We start from the raw sequence: 13,009 nt of genomic DNA, 5'->3' as shown, positions 1-13,009 counted from the left end.
ACCTCTCAGTGATCGGCCACGTCCCCATATCTCTATGGTGAAACAGGGATGAGTGTGATGAATGCAAGGTTGTTTCCATCTCTGGAAATACTCCTTGCTTTAGTTAACGCATTATTCCAATCTTCTTTCGATAGGCGGAATAACATCTTCACTTCTGCTCTCACAGGTGAAGATACCGTCGAGCATGCTTTAGCTAAACTTAATTATTTCCTTAACACAAATTAACTCACTCGCTTAATTATTGTTATTTACCCATGGGATTAAGAACACATCATGGAGAAAATGGGTTATGGATGAACGGAAAGAGACACAGAGATGACAATGGTGACTATCATAACATTTAATTCTAAAATTAAGCGTTCGATACATGTTGTGAATGAGAGATTACAGAAGATGAATAGAGATGATGAAATAGAGATTAGAAACAACTATAGAAAGAGTGTCAACGTCTTGACACAGATTCCTAACGGAGATTGTGCTTGCCAGCATATGGAAGTGGTGGAGAGGAAAGCTTCCTTCTCAGGCTTGCTTTCCCGGTAGAATTAATCTTTGCACAGAGCTTCAACTACGGGAATTGGAAGGATTCTCTGCTCGGAGACTCACCTCTCGGCCTTGTCTCGTGGTTCTCCCAAATCTACTCTGTAAGTTGCTTCAGACCAGCCTCCCTCTTAGAATCGGTAAATGCACGTCTCGATGTATATATATATGTACCAGTATCTGTATCTGTATGTGTATATCTTTTCAGCGAATTTGAAGAAGCTATTTATAAGTAAGGCCTTGGCTCTTTGAATTTGTGGTCCCCACTGTATAGTTATGGTAGTTCCTGAAATGGCAAAATGGAAAATTTCTTCTGTTACGCAATCAACCCGTCAGAAATTCACAACTGAAAGTTGTACACTTGTCAGAATCTTCTGCAAATGCGTTGCTCTTCACATCTTTGATCGATCGCTGCATGTGGTGTTATTTTTTATTACTGCATATGGTTGAAATTACGTTGATCACTAGAACTCTTGATCGATTGTCGCATGCGCGTCATTGCGTTGATCATCTCTTCATTCTTGATTGATGGGTGCAATGCGACGTAGATGCGTTGTTCATTTAGTCTTTGAGCCATGAACGCATGCGGTGACTTATTTCCTGCAAAACAGAAACTGAAACATTCTATTCTACCATCGCAATGGTGTTAGTGGGTGTATTGACGACATTTTATAATTTTCGCATTTCTTAGCCAATTTCTATACTATCGACACAACTTTTCTTTCTTTTAGCCACAATATCTAAATAAAACAGTATAAATAACTTGTATTTGTACAAGTTATCACACCCCCAAATTTAGATATATGCTTGTCCTCAAGCATATCTTCAACTAAGGCAATATCATTCAATTCTTATCCTCAATTTTGCGTCGACTGGTTGCTCCAAATGCTCCATCTGGGCAACTGTCACACCCCTTCCCAGATTACCCTTCTTAATTCAAAAGTGAATGTGACGACAGTAGATACCAACCCTTTTGTGGTACTTACTGTCTAACTTACATCCTTAACCTACTTAGATCCCTGGAATACATATATAACATTCACCAAACTAATGAAACTTTAAAAACAACCTCAAAACACCAGGGATCAACAACAACATAATTACATCCTATTAACACATACAAAGTTCAGCGGGTCCCAATATACTTTACTAGTCCCTAATATGAGCAACACATATGTACAGACATTTACAAAATAGACACCTAAAACTTCTCTTTAGACTTTGGGCTTTTAACTGGAGTCCTTAAGTGGTAGAGCAGCATGATAGCTAACCTCTGGGGAGATGACTACTACCTGGGAAAAGAAAAACATTTGAAAGAATGAGCTACTCGTCCAGTGAGTGACTTAATAAAAACATAAATCTCATGCTTAAACTGAAAGCTAGAAAACAGAATACTGGAACTAAAACAAGCCAAGAAAACGTGTGTACATAAAACTTTTAAAACCATTGTATCTGAAACATAAACTTGGCAACTATTATTCATGTCATCATCAACATCATATAGCCCTATTTTATGCTTTGCTAGACTATGCGTTAGTCTATTAGTCTAGAGTGACCCTTTTGCTCACTCTTTATCATCCTTTACTACATTACTACTTAACTAGGAAGTGAACATTACATTACTCCTTAACTAGGAAGGAACCCTTTTGTTCACTTCCTAAAAACATAATTTGCAACCCTAGTGGAGAGAGAACCTTTACTCAATTCCTCAACGTCAATCCATAGTTAGTGTGGAGTGATCACTACACTATCAATAACAACTTTTCTTATATTCATGTGATTCTAGTTTAAGTACCGTCATACCTTAGCTACTACTGCTTAGATACCTTCTCTGTGTACTTCAGTATCGAGCTGCTCGGATACCTTCTCCATGTCCTTCAGTATCGAGCTATTCAAATTCTAGGACAAAACTTCAGTACCTTCTCATCTAGTCCTTCAGTACTGAGCTATTCAAACCTAGGACTAAGCTTCAGTACCTTTTCATCTAGTCCTTTAGAACTGAGCTATTCAAATCTAAGACTGAGCTTCAGTACCTTCTCATCTAGTCCTTCAGTACTGAGCTACTCACACTGAACTTGCTTATTCTTATCTCTTAATGACTTAGTTGCCTAAAAGCTTTCTATACTAATGCATCCTCTTGTTCAATGAAAAGCATAACATAAACATGACATTAATGTGAGATGTGTTACTTGGTAACTATTTGAGAATAGTTGTCATAAATAACTTTCAGTAAACATACATTGTTGGACATTCATAAGCATTAACAATTTACATAAAACATTTAAAGCATTTAGAGTCACTCACAATTTCAGGCTCGATCCTTCGGATTTATAAGCCTCTCCTAATTGAACTTGGCCTGAAAATCACATTATTAAATTATGGTTATCCTCTAAATAATTATCCAGTCCAAACACCGCATAAAAAATTCAAAATTTTACCATAATTCTCTTAATTTCTAAAATATCCTAACTTTACTTGAAATTCTCTAAAACCTTAATTTAGTCTACGTTTTCCCAATTTCCTCATTGACCCTAATCGAGATTTACTTAACCAATTAACCGCTTAATCATCTTCAAAATTAATCTAGGATCCCAATTTCCTCCAATTCCATGCTTTATCATATGAATACCAAACGACCACTACTTATGATTGAGAACACTTTAATTACCATAAATTTGGATTTTTCAGCTTTTAATGACTGACAGAAGTCATCTTCAACCTCCAGCCCACATTTTCTTCCAAATTCGGCCAGTTTTCCGATGAGACTTCCGGCGACCAAATTCGCTCATTTCAGCCTTACCCACTCGAATTAATTCATATAATCCTCTTACCCATCCTCTAAACTATCTTACCTCACATTTTGTTGTCTTGAAGCGCCCTAAATCTTCTGGAATCGGTCAAATATTTCTTGATACCCCTGTTTTCCGGTGAGAAGTTTCAGAACTTTTCCCAGCTTGAAATTCATCAATCCCTAACCATATAACCTAAAATTTCTTGCTTAAACTTTCCAATAAGCATATTAACCAACTAACCTGAGATTTTGAAGCTTTGAAAATGCTTGAATAACACCGAATCAGCTCCAAAAGTCACGTTTCTCTATTCGCCCGAAATTCTGTGTAGTCTCGATTTTCCTATTAATTCACCAATTTTCAGTCAAAATTATCTCTAACGTCCTTCAAGAAAAATGTTAATAAACCTCTTAACTTACTAACTCAAAATTTCAGCTTCAAATTTGGTTTCTACAGCTGAAGAACTTCAAAACATTGAAGCCTGTTCAGACTGTCCGAAATTCAGACTTAACCCAACTTTTTATTCAAATTTCTCAACCTCCACAGCTTCAATCACTCTGGTAACCCTCGAAATTCTCTTCCTTACGTCCCTCTACAATTTCATCAAATAAAATTAGGGTTTGCTTGAGGGAATCGGTATAAATCGGTCTCATTCTCAGGCTTGCATCGCCTTTCTTTTTCTTCTGATTTCTATCTTTATTTTATTTATTTACTTATTTATTCATTTATTGATTTCTTTTCTTTCTTTTCTTTTTTCCTTTTTTTTTTAAAAAAAAAAAATCAATTCCTCTTCAAATTCCTTTTCCTTTTCCAAAATTCTACTTTCTTCTATTTCTTCCTTTTCTTTTAGATTAATTTCCTTTCTCTTCTTCTTCTATTTTTTTTTTTCAAACTAACTTTTAACTTTAATCATTTTAATTGTTTCCATTAGGAACAATTCAAGATCAAGGGCTTACAGCAACATTACTTAACAACGCAATTTCCTTCTATCCTTTAATAATTCATAAACATGCTCTACTTTATTCTTTTATACAAAAAATCTCTTACTCAAAAATTCCCTTCTTGTTTTGCAAAGAATGTTTATCTCTTCTTGCAAAAACAACTTGGTGCATTTGTATGTGGTGATCTAGTTTGCGTCATTTTATTAGAGACTGTTGATTATGGTTACACCCTTCGTTTTGGCTTTATTCCCACGGGTGTCATGCGAACATCCAACTACGGTTGTGTGTCAATCTCAACTTCAACTCTTGATTTTCAGCTAAGTTTAACTTTTGCTGGTCAGAGGAGTTGTCTCTTATATTCTTATATTTTTTTTCTCATTTTTTTCTTTTCATATTTCATCGTTCTTGAAAACCCACCTTCGTTTTGGCTTGCTCCCACGGGTGTCATGCTAACATCCAACTACGAGCAGGTTCCTTTCACGACTTAACTATTGTCAGGTTTGGGTTTTCTCTTGCGCTGACATTGGAGTTTATATAATTTTTTTTAATGAACGTATTTTCTACTGATAACCGCATCTCTGCTCAGACCTTCCCCACCCCCAAATTTAGAGATGCACAAGGTCCTCATTACGTTGTTTTGGACAGAATAGACAAAACACTTAGTTAAAATTTTGAAAAGAAGGTTTGAGCAAAGTCTTGAAGGATAAAAGATAAAGCAGTGCTATTGATACGAATTATCTAAGTGTTAGTCAGAAAATACAAAGTGTGGGACATGTTGCTAAGGGTATACATATAGCTCATCATGGCAGCACAATGAATAACACAAAATGAACGATAAAGAACATCGCAATGATTGACAAAGGATGATAAGTAAGAGGCTAACGCATACGGAAAGAATAGCTACTCAGTTGTATTAAAAACTAACCAAGTATACAAAGAATTACAATTAACGCAATGCAAAATTTCAGCATGTACAAAGAATCAAGAAATAGCTTCTATACATAAAAATAATGAGTGAAATAAAAATAAAAGAATGACCGCAACAAAAATTTGTAGATTTATTGAGGAGGAGGTTCAGGAGGAGGATTTTGTGGAGGAACACGAGGAGCTTCTTCAAAGTGCAGATGTTGCTATAAATGCAAAGGCACCATGGGACCATGTAGATAGGCTGTCAAAAAGTTGAAATACTCATGGTTGCCACTTGTCTTTGGTTCAGGTGGATCGTGTAGATGTTGCATTGAATGTTGATCAGCATCGCAACACTACGTTGCAACTCTGCTTGTCGCTCGTGTAACTCCGTTATTTGCTAGCAAAAAAAGTCATGTTGATGAGAGAGAAGAGAATGCATATCAGCAAGGTCAGCAGCTAGGGTGGCAATGGTGAGTTGCGCCTGCGATGTTTTACCATCAATGTTTTGGGGTTAGGCAGAAGTGCCTTCACCCAAATCATGTGGGTCGTTAACATGCGGCGGTGGAGAAGAAAATTGTGGTGAAGATGAAGAGGAGGAGGGAGTTGCTGGATATTCGTTGGGTGAAGCAGGAGCGATGAGGAGGTTAATAAAATGTTCGGGGAGTGGGGAAAGGGGTTCTGTAGGAAGGCTTGGAGGGCGAATGATCAAAGGTAAAGGGTCCAAGGGTTCTTGATCTTGCGGTGATTGCTCTTGGACTTTTTCCTTGCCTTTGTCAATCTTGCACTATTTCTTAGGCTTTGGCTGCTGCGGCGCATTTAAGTCGATGTTGGGCCTTTTCAGTGGAAGATCGGGGCAATGGGGGGAATCTTTGAGAAGCATTCTCAAAATCTTGATGTTGATGAGGCCATGGACTTCTGGCATTGGTTCTTCCTCAATACCTACACCTAATGAGAGAAATAAGCTTGAAACTGTCCAAAGGAAGAAATACTGGCCTCTTATACGCCCCACAAAACCTCAAATCTACCTTGCGATCAACTGGCCCACATCTATTGGAATGTTGCGTGCTATGCAGTATACGGCCATGACTCTATCCCTCGAAACTGTTTTGTCATGAGAAGTTGGGATGAGTCACCGTTTCACCAAATACACCCAAAGCCATACCTCCAGAAGCAATTTATTGGATGCAAAGGTTCTGATGCCTTTCATAAATACCGACCACTGCGTGCCCGTTTGCGTTAATATCTTCAGCGTATCTTCCATTTGTTCTTCTGTGGGATCGTCAATGATTTTGTTACCCAGCGCCTTCGAGATGTCTTCATCTGATATAACTCATTGATGTCCTTTGCGCTGAAAGGCACTACCTCCCCTTACATGATCACCGCATCTTTGGTGCCATGAAGTCGTCCATTATAAAAAGCTCACACTACTGTTGGGATTACAATGAATGGGCACTGGCAGAATGTTTCCCATCCATGTTCCGGTACAACACTTGTGATTAAGTCTGGTAGTGGCGTTAGCGCAGGGAAAAACCCCATCTCCATCATCATGTCGTCATTCTCTTTCTTCTTGGATGGGCATCCTTTGGCCAACGCAGGCTCACTACTTTCCGCTTTTGCTTTTCCCTTCTCTTTTATCAACGCAAGGTAGGATCTTTGTTTTTGTCTCTTTTTTCGTTCCTTGCATTGTTCCTCCTTTTCCCACTCTGTAATTTCTTTACTCTTCTTTTCTCTTATGTGCTGAACATTTTCTCTGCACCTTTTCTCCTTCTCTTCCTTCTTCTTCTTTTCTTCCTCTTCTTCTTCTTTCATTTCTATTTCAAACTGCTCTGAGGCCAGCAATATGTGTTGTTCTTCCTCGAGCCTTATTCTCTCTTCTTCTGCCGAGATTATGTTGTTGTGGTGTACTTTTTCATCGTTTAATTTTCTTCTTAAATCGCCTTCTACGATGATTTGTTGTGCCCGCAACATCTTCTCTTGTTTTTCTTCTTCCTCTCTTCTTCTCCTCTCCTTCTCTTTTACTATACTTTGCAAAATTGGTGGGTCGACTGTTAACCCTTGCGGCACATTCTCCTTGCGACGCTGCATAAGGGGGGTGATGTCTGAATCCTCTTCATCATCAGTCGCAACCATTCTTATTTGTGTTGTTTGCTCTTCAAGTTGTACTGATTCTCTTTGTTGCGCTGACACCCCCTCATCCACCCTTACGGTGGTTGATTCTCCATCGACTTCTGGGCTCTCAGCCTTCTTTCTCTTCTCTTCCTTCTTCTTTAGGTGCTTCCCTTCTCGCCTGCGTTCCCTCTTCTCACTCAATTTTATTTCTTTCTTTTCCTTCCTTGGCTGGGCTTCTTCATCTCCTTCTGGCCTCTTTTCCTTGTTGTTGTTGTTCTTCTTCTCCTCAGCCATTTCAGGCAGCTTCTTCACTTCCACCTCCTCCAAAGCAACCTTGATGGGTCCCTCATAGGATTCTATTTGAACAATTTCCTTAGGATCCGAAACGGTCAGGGCGCTTCTCCGTGAAGCTTCTTCCATCTCTTCTTCTGAAGGCAAAGGTTGATTAACGACTCCCTCTTCAGGTAGCCCTCCCTCCTTCTCCATATTACTTGGAATGCTCCCGAACACTTCTCTGTCATCTCTTCTCTTCTTCTCACTTTCAGATGACAGTGTTGGGAGTGGGGCACTCTCCGTGCTCTGCCCCTCTCTGATTTGGAGTGGTTTGGCTACTAAAGGCTTTTGTCGAGGTTTTCCGGCGATTCGTGTGATGGGTTTTGGCTGCGGTGAGGCGGCGGCTTGCTGTGAGGAATGCCACCTTTCTTGTATTGATTTGGGCTGGTGAGGGTGATGAGGGTAAAGAAGATGAATGGGAAGATTGATCGGCCATGGTTATACTAAGTGAAAGAATTGGGAAGGTTCTTAGGGTTTTAGGAAGAAAGTTTGAAGTCTGGGTATGCAAAGGATTTGCTAGGGTTTCGTTTTTGCAAAAGACTCAAATAGACGACCTAAGAAGGGGGAGAACGGAATTTATAGGTTGGGCCTTAATGGGCCCAATGCAAATTCTGCGATGGCAGGCCTCGCTGTACTCAAAAAGTCTGCCGCCATGCTCCTCACATTTATGAATTAGCAAAGAAGTACGTCCTTTCATCTGCGAAATCATCATTTCCTTGGAAGCCTAAACGATTGGACTACTCTATTTGCAAAAAGAATTTTTTTTTGGTGTTTTATTCGGATGGGCGCAAGGTTAAGATTAACACAAATGCATCTTTGTAGAGGATGGGAAACAACGCATGTATCAGCATAACACACCCCTTAACTCAACGCATTTCTAGAGGACGAGCGCACTGTATTTCTACTAGTGCACCACTACCTCGACATAGTGCGTTTTTGCTAAGGATGGGCAAAAAATACATACGAGCGCAACCCACCCCTCAATGCAATGCATTTGTGAAAGATGAACGCAAAGTGTATCTTGTTATCACACGATGCCCCCATCATCGCAATGCGTACCAAATGTGTTTTATTATTATTATTATATCTATTTATTTATTATTATTATTTTTTCATCAATGCAAGTCACTAGGACTTTGCGATATTTACTTTCTTCTTATTAATCAATCACGAAAATTAAGAATAACGTAATTAATACAGAAAAGTAAGGGAATTGAAAAAAGCACTGAAATTGACGCAATCGAATTAAATGAAAAGTAAATTCATAACACAATAAACGCTAGTTTAAGGAAACAATAAATGACGAAATTCATGAAGCAATAAAGGAAGAAATTAAGAAAGCAATTAAACATAGAATTTAGAAATATGGATTGAAAGACGATTTTCCATGATTACCGCAATCCACACCTCTGCAGGTGGTCAAGCTTGCCTGCGCAATGTCATCAAGGACATTGTTCCTTCCCGTGAGATCCTGGGGCTTCGAAATTACTTGGCAGTGTTCCAGGTGTTCTATTGCGAAGTTCGGCTGCCAGTTGCCCAACTTGGATCTCCAAGTTCCTGATTGAAGATGCCTGCGACTGCATGACAACATCGTTTTTCTCAATATACTGCTTCAGCAGGGACTCCAATGATGATGAATTTCCAGAGGTGTTTGAGGAGGACGGTTGGTTTTGCGGTTGTCTCTAATGACCCTGATTCTGATTTTGATGAAAAGGTGGAGGATTTCTTCAATTCCCAAAATTGTTGCTCTGATGGTTACTCGGCTCCCCTTGGTTGTGATTTCCTCCCCAACCAAAGTTAGGGTGATTCCACGAACCAGGATTGTAAGTGTTGCTGTATGGGTTGTTCTGGATAGAAAACACTTGTTGTGGGTTTGATGGCCACATCTCTACAGCATGGCCCCCTCCATATTGGACACAACTTATTGCGGCCGCTTGTGCCGGCACATTGGATTGCGCTGAACTTTGAGAGAGGGCACCTTGATTAAGTGCCATCGTTTGTAGAAGAGAGGTTACAGCGGCCATTTGTGTGGCCAAAGTTGTCATTGTATCCGCTAGTACAATGGCGTTATCATTCCTTCTTCTCTTGAAGCCTCTACCCCTGTACCCGTCATCCACCCAGTCATTCGTGTTCCACGTAATGCGATCAAGGATGACCTTGGCTTCTGTGTAGGTCTTATCCATGAATCCTTCCGCTGCAGAGGCATCAGCAACAGCTTGCGTTGATCTATTCAGGCCATTATAAAATGTTTCCATCAGAACGCAATCGGGAATCCCGATATGCGGACAATTTTTCACCAACCTTCTGAACCGCACCCAAGTGGTGCTCAGAGTCTCGTTATCCATTTGCTCGAAGTTCAGCACATCCTTTCGTCTTTTTTCATTGACTGTTGGAGGGAAGAACTTCTTCATGAACCGTTCCACCAACTGTTCCCATGATGTGATTTCGTTTGGCTTCAATGAATGAGCCCACCTCTTTGCCTCATCCCTCAGTGTATATGGGAAAAGGTAAAGTCTAATACCTTCTGAGGTGACGCCAGGGATGGAGAAAGTACTATCTCCACAAAGCTGGTAAGATGGGCATGCGGGTCCTCACCTTGTAGACCTCCAAATTGCCCCGTGTTTTGTATCATTTAGAGCATGACCGACTTTATTTCGAAACGTGCATTCTCCTTAACCATAGGTCATGAAATTCCAGGCGAGAAGTTGTAGAGATTGGGCGTCGCATAATTCCTCATGGGGATATTGCGGTCAGCAGCAAGAAATACAGGGTCTTATGCTGGCTGGTTTGCCCCTGGATTTCCTTCGGGTGCCTCGTTATTATTGTCTGCCATATTGACTCTTTTTCGCCTTACTCTGTTCTGGCGTGCCCTTGCGTGAAAAGTACGCTGGATCTCAGGGTCAGCTTCGAGTTCTAGATTGGTTCTAGTACTCATAAACCGTCAGCCTGTTTTTCGCGTTAAATAGATAATATAAAGAGATCTGTCCTACAAAATACCACAAAAGTACTCAACACTAACCGTTACCAATCCTCGACAACGGCGCCATAAACTTGGTGACATAGAATTTAATCTCTTTTTCTTTATCTAACTCTAATGCATGGTTTGTGAATGAAATGAATGATGTGTTGTATATGCACTTAAGTGCTTTTGCGATAAAGACATTTTTTTATGCGATACTACGTCTAAATATATGTGTTGTTAATGATATGCTCGTAGTATGCGATAGAGTAGTGCGTGTCACAAGTTTCCTTGCGCTGAAACCAAGTATAATTCCAACGCAAGTTTCTCAGAATGATCCGAGGTCGAACACAGGGATTATTTTCGTTAATGCGTTACTTAAGTGATACATGCAACCAATTTTTAATAATGAATAAAGAATGTTGATTTATACAGAAATGTAAATTGTGGTGAAAGAAAAAATGCGTTAATAAAATAAATCCTAAACTAATATGATATACGATACAAGATACATGATACATGATACATGATACATGATACATGATACTGAGGTCAAAAACTGACTGTGAAGTTGTACAAAGAATCAATGTATGCGATGGCAAGTCTTTACGAATGAAGTAGAAAGAGAAAGAGTAAATAGTAAAAACATCGCAAGTTTGTCAATTGCGTTAAAGATGCAAATAAGGTTCTGCTTTCCCTTGGCGTACACCTCTCGGTGATCGGCCACGTCCCCATATCTCTATGGTGAAACAAGGATGAGTGTGATGAACGCAAGGTTGTTTCCATCTCTGGAAATATTCCTTGTTGTAGTTAACGCATTCTTCCAACCTTCTCTCGATAGGCGGAATAACATCTTCACTTCTGCTCTCACAGGTGAAGATACCATTTCCTTAACACAAATTAACTCACTCTCTTAATTATTGCTATTTACCCATGGGATTAAGAACACATCATGGAGAAAATGGGTTATCGATGAACGGAAAGAGACACAGAGATGACAATGGTGACTATCATAACATTTAATTCTAAAATTAAGCGTTTGATACATGTTGTGAATGAGAGATTACGGAAGATGAACACAGATGATGAAATAGAGATTAGAAACAAATATAGAAAGAGTGTCAACGTCTTGACATAGATTCCTAATGGAGATTGTGCTTGTCAGCATGTGGAAATGGTGGAGAGGAAAGCTTCCTTCTCAGGCTTGCTTTCCCAGTAGAATTGATCTTTGCACAGAGCTTCAACTACGTGAATTGGAAGGATTCTCTGCTCGGAGACTCACCTCTCGGCCTTGTCTCGTGGTTCTCCCAAATCTACTCTGTAAGTTGCTTCAGACCAGCCTCCCTCTCAGAATCGGTATATGCCCATCTCGATGTATATATATATATGTACCAGTATCTGTATCTGTATGTGTATATCTTTTCAGCGAATTTGAAGAAGCTATTTATAGGCAAGTTCTTGGCTCTTTGAATTTGTGGTCCCCACTGTATAATTATGGTAGTTCCTGAAATGGCAAAATGGAAAATTTCTTCTGTTACGCAATCAACCCGTCAGAAATGCACAACTGAAAGTTGTACACTTGTCAGAATCTTCTGAAAATTCGTTGCTCTTCACATCTTCGATCGATCGCCACATGCGGTGTTGTTTTTTATTATTGCATATGGTTGAAATTGCGTTGATCACTAGAACTCTTGATCGATTGTCGCATCCGCCGTCATTGCGTTGATCATCTATTCATTCTTGATTGATGGGTGCAATGCGACGTAGATGCATTGTTCATTTAGTCTTTGAGCCATGAACGCATGCGGTGACTTATTTCCTGCAAAACAGAAACTGAAACATTCTATTCTACCATCGCAATGGTGTTAATGGGTGTATTGACGACATTTTATAATTTTCGAATTTCTTAGCCAATTTCTATACTATCGACGCAACTTTTCTTTCTTTTAGCCGCAATATCTAAATAAAACAGTATAAATAACTTGTATTTCTACAAGTTATCAAGAAGTCATCCATAAATATTTCCACTGAGTGTTCGAGAAAGTCCGAAAAGATCGCCATCATGCACCTCTGGAACGTGCTCAGTGCATTGCTGAGGCCAAACGGCATGCGGTGAAAAGAAAATGTCCCATATAGACAGGTGAATGTGGTCTTGTCTTGGTCTTTAGAAGCTGTCCTGATTTGATTGTACCCAGCATATCCATCCAAGAAGCAGTAAAAATCATTCCCGACTAGTCTGTCTAGCATTTGATCAATGAATGGTAGAGGGAAATGATCTTTCTTTCTAGCCGCATTCAATTTGCGGTAGTCCATACATATGCGCCATCCAGTAATGGTTCTTTGCAGTATTAATTCATTGTTCTCATTGAGGACTACCATCATTCTGCCCTTCTTTGACACACATTACACGGGGCTGACCCACGTGCTGTCTG

At 39.6% G+C, this 13,009-nt stretch overlaps 1 long non-coding RNA gene across 1 annotated transcript; it reads right to left on the bottom strand.

Annotated features, from left to right (window-relative positions):
• Positions 1 to 316: 316 nt before the first annotated feature.
• On the bottom strand, positions 317 to 4,020 carry LOC120068286 (uncharacterized). The gene is made up of 5 exons (XR_005479146.2): positions 3,746 to 4,020; positions 3,570 to 3,668; positions 3,390 to 3,454; positions 2,842 to 2,893; positions 317 to 1,829 (listed from the first exon to the last, which is right to left on the bottom strand). It is a non-coding gene; the product is annotated as an uncharacterized LOC120068286 (long non-coding RNA).
• Between the last annotated feature and the right edge of the window lie 8,989 nt (positions 4,021 to 13,009).

Source organism: Benincasa hispida, chromosome 12 (genome assembly GCF_027475165.1).
Source record: "Benincasa hispida cultivar pf3 chromosome 12, pf3_genome.v1.1, whole genome shotgun sequence".
In the NCBI taxonomy this organism is placed as follows: Eukaryota; Viridiplantae; Streptophyta; class Magnoliopsida; order Cucurbitales; family Cucurbitaceae; genus Benincasa; species Benincasa hispida.
This window is presented reverse-complemented; position numbering and strand designations above follow the sequence as displayed.